General features: G+C 34.7%; 1 protein-coding gene across 4 annotated transcripts in view; it reads left to right on the top strand.

Moving 5' to 3' along the window:
- Positions 1–7,760, top strand: part of Rbp6 (RNA-binding protein 6) — a 387,192-nt gene extending 379,432 nt beyond the window's left edge. For all 4 annotated transcript variants that reach the window (XM_090105937.1, XM_090105934.1, XM_090105935.1 and 1 more), the window contains one exon: positions 3,380–7,760. The gene's annotated coding sequence lies outside the window, so the exon portion shown is untranslated. The remainder of the gene's footprint in view (positions 1–3,379) is intronic.
- The last annotated feature ends 5,047 nt before the right edge of the window (positions 7,761–12,807 follow it).

Below are 12,807 nucleotides of genomic sequence, written 5' to 3'. Positions count from 1 at the left end.
AAAAAAATAGGGGAACGGACAAGAAATCACGTTTTTTTCGACTTGTTATGTATTTTGTAGTTAGTTCGGGGTTAATTTTTTAAATCCCTTACGTCTTTGAAATGATGACGAGAAATAAAATGTGTTTCGATTTTTAAACATTAAAATATTATACCCCTTTAAGAGTTTGGTGCCTATTTATCGACTATATAGCAGCTTCAAATCAAAAATATTATAACGTGTTTTAAACTGAGTTTTTTTTCTACTGTTTATCTTTGAACACATTACAAAATGAGTGATTTTCCTGCGACTGAAGTTACCAGAGCCTATGACTATGACTGATATGGGTCATACCTTCCGTACAAAGAATACAGTGTTAGTTGTGTCGGTATCTATAAAAACTCGCATAGTTCCCGTTCCCGTGGAATTTCCGGGATAAAACCTATCCTATATTACTCGTGGATAATGTAGCTTTTGAATGGTGAACGGAATTTTTAAAATCGGTCCAGTAGTTTATGAGCCTATTCATTACAATCAAACAAACAAACAAACAAAGTTTTCCTCTTTATAATATTAGTGTAGAAGAAATCATCGGTTCACCCCACAGACATGTATCAAGATAGACTAAGCGAGTGTATGTACTTCCCGTGTCCAAACTAAGATTATGAAACTTACTTGACGCTGGCCTACACTCAGTCCGCGCTTGCAGTTAGGAAAGACGTGAAGCTGAATAAAGTAAAATGCCGAATTACGCCGTTATAAACTGTAGAAACTCCACAGCTGTGAGTGGCCGAGTTAGCAGAGATGTTTCCTTCCACCGGTAAGTAATTTTCTAATCAGAATATGCACTATTTATTTTAAAATCAAATAAAGAATATCTGTGGAAAACGATCGTGACAAACACGGATACCAAATCATACGAAATGATTCGGAATACATTGCGGCTTTTACTTGGCACGGTAAAGATCGAGTCGTATGATAACAAGCAATGAATAGCGTCTTCTCATTTTTCTGTCCAATTTTGTGGTTAGTGATGTTCATTTGATGCAACAGTTCTCGATTCTAATCGATTTTATAATCGAACAGAAAAATGATAATTTGAAGGAGCAATTTTTTAGAAAAAAAGGCATAGATTTTTTTGTCATTTAATACGACTTGACCTAGAACTTTTAAGTATTTTAATACAAAGGTACTAAAAATAAATATTATGACATGGACGCCATTAGTTAAAGTGTCATCTTGGGAGTTTTTTAAGAAAACTCCTTATTGCTTAGACTATGTTTGTTTTTTCAGTTTTCCAAGTAACCCGAACATAAAAGAAAAATGGATTGATGCAACGGGACATAAAGATTGATTGATTGACAGTTTTCTTTAAAGCTAAAACACATTAGTTTACTTGTTAGAATATTAAAAGGTTTATAAATTTATTTTATCATTCCTCTGTCTATGGTAATTATCATTTTTCTGTCTTGAATCGATTTAGTAATCGATTACGATTCATTTATTTAATTACCTCTTAGACATAGATCTAGTTTGATCTGATTTCTTTCGATTTACTTCGATGGGATAGGACGATACTAGAATCGCCGCGCGAGTGGCGTCCTAATCGATTTAGCGTAAAATGAAATTACCATCACTAAAAAGCGCTCGTGACGTCATAACGCGTCAAGGTCAGTACAAAAAATATGACACGCTTGGTTTTCATACAGATCGCGGTACTTGCGTAGTCTATCTATGTCTGTGGTTCACCCAGTTAAAAGTGCGGAGGTAACGGAACCAACAAAAAATTCAGTTGAATTGAGAATTTCGTCCTATAATGGCGTCGGCTAAAAATGTTGCTATACGTTTATGTCAGTTTTGATTTTCCTACGATTTTATACAATAATATAAAATTAAATGATTTTATACAATATAAAAAAAAATTACTGATTTTCGGCGGTATGGCGACCATTTGGAACTGTCTGAAAAGTATGGCATGGCGATTTTCGTACATGGCTACTGGACGATGATTACCTGTGCAAAAATTAGCCTGGTACAAATGGTTGAATTTTTTTTTTAAATCAACGCATTCACGTCGGTATTGTGGGCTGTAAATTACACCGGAAAAGTATGGCATGACACTACCGCCTACTTCTTTTTTATGGGCTATCGGTAAATCCTAAAATTTTTGTGTTACAAATCGTTTGCCTTCCGTAATTTATCCGACGAGTTCGACTAACGCGACTAGTATGCCGGTACCACTGTTCTGACCATGATTTTTCTTTTTGTCATTGCGTACTAAGACCACTGTAGAACCGCCATCCGGTTACAAATGACCCAAAAGTGTCAGTATCTCCCGGCTTTGGATTGTTTTGGACCCTTAAAATATACGATAGAACAGCAATTAATCTTTTTTTTTTTTAAATATTCAAGGCACAAGGAAAGTCTGGTTACTGTTTTATAGGTATGTGTTTTCTGATAATATTTTACTGTCAAAAATTATCAACACTGGATATTATTTAATGACGCCTTTCAAAAACAAAACTAATTTACAAACAGATTTTTATATCTTTACATACCTATTTTTAACTTTCATTTCATGAACTGCTCATGTAAATGCCTATTACAATCTGGTTTAATTTAACAAAACATTCAATTCGGTGAATTTTAGCGTTATTTTGCAAAAAAAACCGCACGTACAGTCCCCCGTCCGAGTCGAACTGACACCGTCAAATTTCGTCGAAAATATGCAATAGAGGTGAGGTTTTATGTGGGTTTTATTATAAATTCGAGTTTTTTCTTGATAATTTAACGATAATAATGAAAATTGAAAAAACAATCAATACAAATTGTTACAAATATCATAACATATTTTTTGGTATAAATTTCATGTATAAATATGTAGCCGTTTTCCTAACAAAATGCGTTTTATGTTCAAAAAGGGGTTGATTTGTATGTATTTTTTTTTATGTTTAGGCCGTTCTAAACTGAAAAGTAAACAATACACTTTGTAAATTATATCCTTGAGTATCACATATATTTTTTTTAAGACAATCGTACCAACAGTTTCCTCAACAAAATTCAATATGTATAAGGTGTTTTCCGGTTTTGACCATAGTAATCCCCTTAAGAAAACTGCTTTGAATACATAATAGAACAGTAGAACAGTTATTAAAACTCAGACTTTTAAATTAATAAATTATGTACTGGCATATCTTATAGAGAGTTTTTTTTAAGTTAAAATTTAAAAAAAATATTGCCAAATACAGAAAAAACTCATCAAAGCTGTTCTTTTGATTACTGCCGCCCAAAAGCGATAGCTTTGCCTGCTTTTGGCCTACCATGTATTAAGAGCTTACAACAAAATAATTAAGGTGTAGGATAGCAGGAGTCATAGTAACAGGCGGATATTTGCGCACAGGTGGCGAGCGGCGTGGCGGCGCGTCTCGTGGCGAACCAGCTGTCAGCCGAGCCTGCATCCCCGCCGTCTCCTCGCCGCAAGCGCCGCGGCCGCGCGCCGTACGCGGACGTCGCGCCACGCGCCACAACGGCGACGGTGATCCAATCCGTCCGGCCACCGCGCGGACCGATCCGTCGACCGCGGCATCTCAATCTCATACCCAACTCTCCACTCCGACCCCCTCCCCCTCCCGATCCATATCCCCCTCCGCCAACCCCGGCCCCCGACCCCTCCGCACCCACGCCCCTCGACACACCCTATTGTAAATAATCTACTTTTTGTCGTGTGAACGAGAGATAGTTTATCGATTAAACAGGTATTTTTTCAAAAAATTCTCGCTTCGACTGTATCGTAGATGTGTTGTCAATAAATAATTAAACTAAAAAATACATTTCATAAGATAAAAGCATCTAGACGGTTTAATTGCAGGGAGGTGTATCTTTAAATATTTTATTATTCATAGTTAAATTACAGTTAAGGTAACTTGCATGTCTATCCCTCGACGCGCGAGACTTTTAGTTCGTTAGATAGCGTAACTATCCATCGGCATGTACGATCCGTGCCTATCCTTCGAATTTGAATTTCGTGCTCTAACATTCTCTGTAGGAAGTTTACGATAACAATAAGATTTTCAGTGTTTATAGGGTTTCGGGCAGAGTTCGGCGCGTATCTGTAATAGCAATAATGTAACCCTTTCTCCGTGTTCCGCGTGAAGAGTTGACTTGGTAGATAGCGGTATAGGTCGGTAAGGACGGTCTGGGGCTCCGGGCGAGTCGCCGAGGCGCGGCTCCGCTCGCCGCCCGCGCCATGCCGGCCGGAGACAATAACGCGCACGCCGCGCCGCCACCATCCTCGCTCGTCCACCGACACATATTTTATTCTATTTTTAATAATAAATTCAAATATTAAAGTAATTACTATACTACTATATTGCGCATATTTTATCTATAAATGTAATTATTTTCGCCTAATTCGAATTGTATAAAATCACCTCTTTGCATCGATGTTCTGTTTTGTAGCTGAAGTTTCTCGATTACTTCCCTATAAGACTACGTTAGTTATTCGTATACATACTATTTCTTATATGTATTATGATATAAAATTTTATCCTAAGGATAACATCATCATTTTACGATTCATAAGGAAGTTTGAGAAGCTAAGTCGAAACATTTCGATATATATCTCTCATCTCGTTAAGATAATAATTCGTTTCTATCTTGTACCTTTGAATGTAGGCATTGTAATTATAATGAATACGATTTTGTGCATTACGTAATTAATATTTCATTATTTCTTACCATTGTATTAACCTTAATGTAAGAACCACTGTTGAAATTATTCACGCCTCCGCTACGTGGCGGGGTCACTTCGTACTTAGATCTATTTCAAGTTTTAATCAAGTATAAACGATAAATTTTCGAACATAAAATGCATCATACTTTCGCAATATAGACAATGTAATAAAATAAAGACAGGTATTTTAAGAAACATCAAAACGATCAGAGTCGTGGTAATAGAGTAAAATATGAAGTCAATTCATTAATACATATTCGTTAGGACATATTCGATGACCACTGTCTATACGGCAACAGCACAGGGCGGCGTGCGCACGCGCCGGTACCGCCCGCCCCGGGCAGACCGCGCGTGCGTGTGCGCCCGTCTCGACACATGAGCACTCGGTTGCAATCATTCGTTATTTATTATTATTACTCATTACATCAATTACATTAATATTATAATAAATTTAGATATTAAATTTTAGGTAATAATAATGAACAATCTTTTAAATGCTATTATTATATAAATACGTTATAAATATAAATGTTTCCTGTTACAAAATATTGAAAATGATACGAAATTAATCAATATTCTTTTTAAAGGTAATTTATTATTATTACTTATGGGTACGTAGTTAATTGAATAAAGGATGTTTAACGAGGCGCGCCGGCCGCGAGCGGCTCGGCGGCGCGCTCGCTTCGCGTTTTTGTTTGCAGACATGTTCGCTAGTCGCTCCACAGAACGTTGCGTGAGCTCGGAGCTCCGGCGCACGGCCCAGGCCAGCCTAGCTGTGTCGCCGATCAGGAAACGCGACCGCAATTATGTTGTTAATCGTTAGCTAGGAAATTGATAATAAAAACGAAGGTGTGAGTCTATTTATAGGACCGTCGGAAAACGATATCATACCAAACAAATTAACGTAATCATTTGTTTTATATTTACGGTGTTGTAGGTATTTAAGACATTTTTTCTTAGAATATTTAATTATTATGAATTATGATGAAATGTTATATTGTTAGGTCCGGGCCGGCGGCGGTGCGATGCGCGCGCTCCGTTCCACCGTCGGCTTCTTCATTCACTCTTTCATCCTCACTATAATTATATTTTCTTACCGACCTTTTTAATGTAGGAGAAGCGTACACGGCCGCTTATCCCCGTGCGAGTTCGAGTACAAACATACTTAATTATTATAGTGAGTGACGTTCGTTTCGCCCGTTCGTGAGAAGCCATCGGTTCGCCGCGATTGCACGAGACGATTTAAGACAAATACTATTGTATATACATAGATAGCCGCATGTAAAAAGACTTAGTCGATACCATCTGATCGATATTATTAGACTCATTCGAGCCGTAATCAGGATTAGCTTGACGAAGATATTAGTTTCATTATTTTTATCTTTCTTTAAGTTTTTGTAAGTTCCTTAGAGGTTAGATCGAGCACTGGTTATAACATTATTGCATTCGAGAATGGTTACCATATTGCAGTTGCGTCGAGAAAAGAGAGAGTGCTAATAATATTATGACCGGTGTGTAGAGCTAAATTGCCGCGGTTCGGCTTGCGAGTAATCTTCTGTGCCGAGATGAAATCCCTCTGTTGATTTGCTAAAACACCAAACATGTTTGATTACTCACAAACCCAACAACGACCGCTTCCTCTCGCTATTGACATTCGCGTTAGTTGATTTCTTTCAGTCGCCATTTTAGAGATGTGTTCTATATCAAAGTAAAGACTACGTAATAATAAATAAGCGAGATCTCAAATTAATTTTAAAAATTCTTTATGTGATTCTAATATCGTATAATATCCATCTATATATAAAATTAATTAAAAAGATAATTTATTCTATTTTGTATAATACCTTTCTACATTAATTTACACTCTACTTATATTGTTATTAAAGATAATAATTAATTTTAAAGGAATAAAGTGACAGACTGGTAATGTTCGTAGAGTCGCCGTGGCGGCCTTAGACAGTAGCTTTGCATACTCGGCAATGGCCAACTTAATGTTCAAGGACCAAACGTATAAAATATATTCGCGTAGAACCGGACGCGCATTGGCTCCACACGAACCGATTCAAACTGTTCGGTATCATTGCAGCATCAGAGCGTGTCTGTGAGAGTTGCGTTTGAGAATTAAAGGCGGGCTTAGGCGACGCGCGTTGTGACGTCACGAACCATCCGTGCCCGCTGACTTTGCGTCAATCGATTACGACGTCACGATCTTCAGCTGTATTGAACGACAAACACCCCTTCTTTAGATACTCTTAATTTAGTTATTTCAATTCATAGATAAATAATTTACTGACAAGAAAGGAATGCGAATCGATTCACAAGAAGTACGCGACACGCCTGTGCAAGGCGTCCGCGTCGGCCAGGGCGGCGCACGTGACGTCACGCCGCGCCACCGGCGCTCGCGCCTCTACCCCGGCATCCCTCCCCGCCCCGCGCAACGCCGCCCGCTTCATTTCGTTCTCGCGGTTACTTCTCGATTACGTGCTTCGCGTGCTGACTGATTTTCTATAGCAATAAAAATCAATTACCTAAGATTTTACATTAACGTAAATTTGGATTTATATACGTTCGAATTTGGTGTCATGTACATTTAAATTAGGAAAGAAGTTAATGATAGAGCGGAAGAGCCGCGCTCTCGTCGCGGTTCCGACGCGTTATTTTCGTCATTTCTTCGTGTATAGTATGTTACAATGAATCTGTATACAATATGGATATAAATCGTATGATGAATAAATTAGTTTTTATGGCATCTCTTTATTAATAATGATAATATCAAACATTTTGTAAAAAGCGGTGGGTATGTCCACCGCCCCGATTTCGTGCACCCGTGCACTTTAACTTATTGGAATATTACATTATTATAACGTACATAATACTATGAGATATATAATCATACAGCCTCTCGGGGCGCGCGTGTATGGCGATGTATGTATACACATTGTGCAATGTACATATACCTATTATAATACAATGATTTAAGACAAGGTTCACATCGTGCCGTGTGTATGTGGTAATAATAAATATAATATGGACATTGTTCAAACAATAATCAGTTGTTTTATTTATCCGTACCCCTTCCCCGCTCCTTTTCAGCTAGTATACAATACAACTATACGACAGTAATGATTATTTTGCTGTGTAATATGGAAGAGTATCAGTAAATTAATACACACATAATTTTATATCATACTACTTCATAATATTAGTATGAAAGTTACTAGTACGACTATGACTTAACTGAACCTATTTATTATTATCTGAATATTTATAAAAGAAAAATATTAAAACCATGACATTTGAATATGAATGAAGTTAAATGTTAAAAAAGAGAGAAATTAATTATAATGAATGCTGAATTCACATCATAAGAGCAATTTGTAAAGCTTTTCCAGGAAAATTGGAATATATTTTATAACGTACATAATTAGACCATCTAGTCTACATTAGATAATTTTGAAGTAAAATATTTAATAATTTGGCAGGATAACATTTTTCGGAAAAATATTTAATGTTACACGTGCAAATATCTTTATTGAAAATAATAATTTTAATTAAATAACATAAAGGGCAATGTAACAACTCAACAAGAAAAATACTCAACCGATTTTTCATCTTGATTTATTTGCCTCAATAATTATGAAAAAAGACGATTGGAAAAAAACTATAACACGAAAAATGCAATATAATACATGGAGAATTTTATATTCTAACATTAAGTAACGATGCTTATTTACTTCCATTTTAAGTTAAAGGTGTAAGTTAAATTCTTTGTAATCTAAATCTTACCTTTAGTACCTTTTACTTGGAGTACGACATTAATTCAACAAGTAAATTTTTGTAAACAAAAGACGTAGTGATCAATTATTTAAACTCAGATTAAATAATCAGATGAAAAATAAAAAGGTGCAATTATTCCTAATTGCTTATTACTTTGTTAAAAATCAGTATCTCTTTCAACTTTATTGATATGAAAACAAAAAACAAACGACTTTTCATCTTCAATTTGATACGTAATAAAATATTGTATGTAGGAATCGAACTCAGGACCCATTGCTAATATTCTGAGCACGACGCAAAAAAAAAACAAAATATAAATGCGTCAACCAAACAAAGAAATTGGGAAAACAATATGTGCACATTAGACCCGACATCCAACCATAAATCAAACAATTTGAAAGCATGGTGAAACATACGCAACCTTTAAGGAACAAAGCTTAAATCAAGAATTTAGATTGCAGAGGGTTCAGGTTATATCCGTCAGAACAGTACCTTTATCCGGGCCAACCCACGTTCATGCTTACGAGAGAAAGTAACAGAATCATCTTATATGTTACGTGACTCTATTTAAAGAGGAAGGGAGCGGCAATTTAGAGTCATCTGCTTTAGTAAGCTCGCATTGTACTTGAACAATAGTCAAGCCTTTTGACCAATGGTTACAAATGTTATTTTTCTAGGCACAATAGCTGGAAATTACCAAGAGTACACAAAGAAATGTTCTTCTAACAAACGCAAAGCCGTTTCATTTGAATGTTCCTTATTAACTTTATCTTCACTTCTAACTTAACTGAATTAAATTAATATGGGACATATCAATTATAATAAAATAAATTTACAAAATATGAATGATAGTAAAAAACATAAAACCAGGCTTTTTAGTTAAGCCTGTCAAGGCCACTCCAAGTACCACTCTCTTAAAATTTGGATGACGAGTCCGAGTTTGTGAAATTGCATTTATTTTAATTTGGTACAAAAACTTTCAAAAATAAAACTTTATTGAAGTTAAATTGACTACACTTGTTATAGCTGTACTACTACTTACTATAATCATTTTCCTATGACATCATTAAGAGCTTTCTTAGGTTACAAACATAATATTTACTCACTACCTTTACTCTCTTAGTAACAAATAAATACTCAACTATTAAGTAAGATATCTACATATTACTTTAATATAAAAAGAAACGAGTATAAATCTTTATCATATGACCATATAAAATTATACTGCTATTTAATTGAAATATAAAATTCTGTATGTAAAGAGGACTTCAATATTCTCGCCTCAACTATTACGCTACTCGAACATTCTGTAAGTTGACTTTTATATTTTTTTTTTAAAGTAACACGTGCCAATACTTGTATATTTGATTCAAATGAAATGAAAATTACATCAACAGAAATATCTGTAATAAATAATATTCACTGAGTTAAATAAAATGACCTATTTTTAGAACTCATGATTTTGTTTGTATTGCTTGAATGCCTATTGAATCGATCTATAGTAATATAGCTCGAGCTTTTGAAGTATTAGCTGAAGAATTTGTTCGTTTGAACGCGCTAATCTCAGGAACTTCTGGTTCGATTTGAAACTTTATTTCGGTGTTAAATAGCCCATTTATTTTTTTCACGCTAAGACGACAGGAGCGGAGCAATGCGGGTAAAACCGCGGGGCACAAATAGTTTATGTTACATGTGGTACCTACCTAAATTCGATTTCAATTTTTATTTAGCCTACCTTGCTAAACTTTGAAACTGAACCGATTCTCTCTTCTTTCTCTCAAGAATTTTGTTCAAAAGTTACTTTAGAGTTGAAGACAATAAATTATTTCTGTCTTTCTTTAGAGTAACGGACACACTTCATTAAAACTAGTAGGACCAGTTGAATCATATTATATCACTCATTACTTATCCTTAATTAACATTCATATAAGGATTCGATGTGTATTAATTTGGTTAATAGATATCATATAAATTATGGTTAATAGTTAATAGGTATCATATAAATTATATAAATTGTCTTCGGGCATCTTCAACGGCGTCCAGCGGCTACACATACATACTACACCCGAACACTGTATCTACTCTTCTTCCTTTTAAATTTCAACCACATCCAACGAACTCTTTTGGCTTGAAAGTTATAGAAATATCGAACAAACTTTAATTGAAGTGCTAGTTGCGATTTTTGTTTAATATATTTAATTTATAACTACATTGTATCTACACAAAGTCATTTAAAGCATCAAAATATAGCGTATAAATCTATTAAAATAATAGATTCAGAACTTATTCAAGGAATTTCTAAACAGATAAAATTTCCTAAATAGAATTGAATAAAATTAGCACCTGAATAAATTATAACCATAAATAGTGCCGTGTTAGAAATAACTTTTCTAAGAAAATCTTCAATAGATTCAAAGTTTATCAACACGGAGGCTTATAATTTCCATTTCTTGGTATACCTATCTACATTCAGTCGAATAAATATATTTTCATATGATGTTTATACTTGTGTATGTCATTATATACAGTCATTGCTTCCTTTAGCAGCTTCTCTGAAATACTATTATTGGTTAAAAGTGTAAGTCCCATTTTTTGGGATGTGCAGCATATACATTATACATCTGCCTCACTGATTGATTTGCTTTACAGATAAGTAGTAGCCTTCTTTATCCTGTCAGACCATGATATTTTTTAATTAGTATCCACCGGGAATCGAACTCTGGACACCTTGCATTTACGCTAACGCGTTAACAATTGTACCAAAGAAGCAGACAATAAGTACTTTTATTGCTTCTTAAAAAGTAAAACATCAACACTATCAGTCTACATTATCAAACCTCTAAACACAACTTCACTTTCAAAGTTCCAAAACATAATCACTTAATAAATACAAATCGATGGAGTAGTTAATAACACGCTTATAGCTCGGTTTAACAAATCAGTTTCGGTAAGCGTAAAATAACAGAGTATGGACGTGTTATAGTAGACAAAGCGAGGTTCTGAAGTGGAAAACAAGTTTACAAGAAACTATTCCCTCGGTGCTTCTCCAACGGGTAAGACATCTTATACCACTTATCGGCTTACTCTGTCGGAATATAGATACGTGGTTATATTAATTAATCTATGAGATTTTCAGTAAGCATATTTAATAGGATAATGCGAGTAAGAAGGGGCGTAAATCATGTCTCATTGGATTTCGCGTCTACTTAGATTCAGCAGACGGGAAATTCGATGCTTGTAGAATCAGATGGTGTTATTTAATATTTTGTACGCTTTTGCTGTGAATGCTTTTTATGAAGGACTCGTATTGCGTACACTGTTAAAAGTCTTTTTTGCAATGTAACAATATTGTTAATTTATCTTAAGAAATATGTTTATATCCATGGTCAGGCATTTTTAATAATATGAAAATTTTACATAAATCTGCAGCGACTGAATTATGTAGATAATAATATGGTTATTGGATTCTCGCAAGAAAAACATTATTTTTTATTTTTTTGTTATTTTTTCCAGCAAATTTCCTGACCGATTTTTGTTACTAAAAGATATCCAAAAGTTCCATTGAGCTTTTGAGATGTCATCTATGATACAACCAATACGCTAGTATTGATACATAGATAGAGGTACCCTTTATCTAGATTAATTCATTATCACAAAAAGTATCTGCCAAAATCTACTGATGTTACTTTGTCAAACATACATTTCGCGAACGCAAAAAGCAGACTAATTGAACTAGAAACAGCTTAACCCTTTATGCACAAAGATTCGTCAACACAAACATTTTCTTTGACGCCTGGCTCTTGTTTGTAATGGTGCATTAATGCAAGCCACGACACATTCGCAATAGCAAAAAGATTTCTTTGGCATTAAAATTGTAACACATGCTCTATAGTAGCGATATTGACGTTTCATTTAGCGTCGCTACAGATGAAGCTATCACTTTTTGTGAGCAGACGTTATCCCAAAAGTTAGATTACTTTTATGGATCTTCAAATTTTCTAGTACCTACTCTGTGTGCTGGAATGAGACGTTCTTCACTATAACTGGTAAAATCAATATCTTATTCTATTGGTTGACATAGTTTTGTTATATTAATATCTCGGTTTTATATATCATAATCGAAACGAAATCGTAGATGGATCAGAATTACGCTATGGAATAGAATATGGCAGGATGTCCTCAAACTATTATCGCGCATAAAAAGTGTCCATATATGCTTACAAAGTTGATAACTATTTTATATATTTAATAGAAACTTTAAGTTGTCGATTGATGAAACAATAAAATCCAATAAAGATAATATGTATAACATCACTAGG

The sequence above is a fragment of the Colias eurytheme genome, chromosome 9 (genome assembly GCF_061535395.1).
Source record: "Colias eurytheme isolate Ceu_HAF_F1 chromosome 9, ilColEury1 Martin Lab GWU primary, whole genome shotgun sequence".
In the NCBI taxonomy this organism is placed as follows: domain Eukaryota; kingdom Metazoa; phylum Arthropoda; class Insecta; order Lepidoptera; family Pieridae; genus Colias; species Colias eurytheme.
This window is presented reverse-complemented; position numbering and strand designations above follow the sequence as displayed.